The sequence below is a fragment of the Urocitellus parryii genome, chromosome 5, assembly GCF_045843805.1.
Source record: "Urocitellus parryii isolate mUroPar1 chromosome 5, mUroPar1.hap1, whole genome shotgun sequence".
Taxonomy (NCBI): Eukaryota; Metazoa; Chordata; class Mammalia; order Rodentia; family Sciuridae; genus Urocitellus; species Urocitellus parryii.
In genome coordinates, this window is record NC_135535.1 from 107,891,183 (window position 1) to 107,893,927 (window position 2,745).

A 2,745-nucleotide genomic window follows, 5' to 3' on the forward strand; every position below is an offset into this window, starting at 1 on the left:
GTAAAGGTATACCCGTCTTTAGCTGCCCTCTTTCCTGATATTCTCTAGTGGTGGTATTGTGAGTGGTAGGCATCACCCCTCCTTCACAGCACAGTAATTATCCACTTAGTGCCCTGCTGGTGAGGGGTGAGAGCAAGGGATCTGGAGAGAAGGCCTGAGTTCAAATCCCAGCTGTTCATCAGTCTGTGACCCTGTACGGATCTTCCCTCCATTCTAAACCCTGGTTTTCTTAGGTAAAATCTACCAAACTGCCTAGCCCATGGGGTATTGGGAACATTAAGCATAATTATGTGGGTGATTGTGCTTCCTGTGCTTAAAAATTCTTCATATAAAATGAAAGGCATTGGGCTGGGCCTTATCCTGAGGGGATCGCATAGAGAGAAGGAAAGTGGCATTTAGGGCAGGTGGATCTGCTTTGTGGCAGAGCTGCCAGATGCCCCCCGACATTCTCTTGCCCTTCTTCCATTGTCATGGAATTTTAGTTGGGGGCATGGTTTTATTTCCCAGGCTCCTTTATAGTCCGGTGGCCAAATGGTCAAGTTTTAGCCAATGGGATGTGAGCAGAAGTGGTGGTGCAGCTCCTTGGCATGTCCTTCAAGGGCAGAGGCACCTTCCTTCTCTTCCCTGACTCAACCCTGTGACTTTCTCCTCCTTTCTTCTTCCTTCAGGCCACCAAGAGCACATACGTGATGATCTGAGACCGTGCAATACAGCAGCGCCCCCCCCCCCAATGCCAGAGCAAAATCAGATGTTGCTGGGTCTCTGCCACGCATCTGCCGCTGTGGTAGCAGCTCCGACCCACTTATGTGCAGAGAACTTCATGAAGGAATTATTGGGGGCTCCTGTTACATCGGTTAAATGTGTAGCTTAACAACTGGGTTTGGAGACGGCTTGATCTCCAAAGTTCATGTATCAGAAGTGTGGTCCTCAGTGTGGACATATAAAGAAGTGGTGGGACCTTTAAGAGCTGGGGCAGTGTGGACGGAGGTGAGGTCATTGAGGGTGCTGCTCTCAGAAGAGACATATGTCGTTCTTGTAGGTCCCCAGTTAGTTTCTGAGAGAGGAATCATGAAATAACAAGCCTAGCCCCTCTGGCTTCTGTGTCTCTATGTGAGCTCTCCCTCCTGCACACGTTTGCACTGGGATGTGGTCCATCATGATGGGATGCAGCCAAGGGGGCTGTCACCAGAGGCTGAATCAATGAACTACACTGAGATTCCATCTCACTCCAGTCAGGATGGCAACTGTCAAGAAGACAAGTAACAATCAATGTTGGTGAGGATGAGGGGGGAAAGGAACACTCAGACGTTGCTGGTAGGATTGCAAATTGGAGCCACCACTCTGGAAGGCAGTAAGGAGATTCCTCAAAATCTAGGCATGGAACCACCATTTGACCCAGTAATCCCACTCCTTGGCATATATCCAAAGGATTTAAAATCATGATACTACAGTGACACAGCAATGTTTACAGCAGCACAATTCACAATAGCTAAGCTATGGAACCAAGCTCAGTGTCCTTCAACAGATGAACAGATAATAAAATATGATGTGTGATATGTGATTCATATATATATATACACACACACACACACACACACACACACACACACACACAATGGAGTATTACTCAGCCATAAATAAGAATGATTTTATGACACTTTCCAGTAAATGGATGGATCTGCAGACTATCACACTAAGTTAAATAAGCCAATCCCAGAAAACCAAAGGTTGAACGTGTGGAAGCTAAATCACAATAAAGGGGGAAGGGATAGAAGAGAAGTTCATTAGATTGGATAAAGAAAGGGAGGGGGACAGGAATAGGAAGAATAAATCTAACATAATTTTCACATATATGAAAATACTAAGTTAATCCCACCATCATGCCTATCCACAGAATGGGGCCCTAATTAGAATAAGATATATTCCATGCTTATATAATTTTATCACAATGGATTCTACTATCATGTATAACTAAGAAGAATCAAAAAATAAAAAATAAAATAAAGCCATCTGATCTTAGACTTTTAGCTTCCAAAAAACTGAGAACTCAAAAACCTCTATTTTTTTTTTAAATAAAGTATCCAACCTCAGGTATTTTGCATAGCAGTGGAAAACTGACTAATACACTAACTCAGCACTGAACTAAAAGTGATAAACTGCTTCTCAACTGTCTAGTTGCTAATGCTTTGCTTTTGTGCAAGAAGAGAAGAGAGAGCTGGAAGGTGTGGAGGGCAGGTAGGTAAGTCATCAGAACTTGTTGGATAGGTCCCCAAGATTTCCTGGGAAAGGCCAGACTTAGAAATACCAATGGCATAAATATTCTTATTCCACATACCCTTCTTCCCTCTCTCCTATCCTCTCTTGGTGAACGTGGGCCAGGCCTAATAACTACTCTTTGTTCCTAGAAATACAGTGAGAAAGAACAAGATTCAGCTCCTGCATGAAAACTTGTTATAAGACAGACTCATGATACATAGGGCTTGAACCCCGAGTCCTCCTTGACACTTCTCTTTCTTTCATGCGGCATGAAGATTCATCAGACAGCTGGGCATGGTGGCATGCACCTGTAGTCCCAGCTACACTGGAGGCCCTTCACCACTCTGTAGTACTAACCTTTCCCCATCCCAGGTCCATACCACCTGCCCCATGACTTGTGTCCCCTTTGCCCTACCTCAGTCTCTTCCTAGGGATCATCGCCATCTGTTTGACTTGCTCCCTCTGCTCAATGTGAGCTTTCAGAGTCGG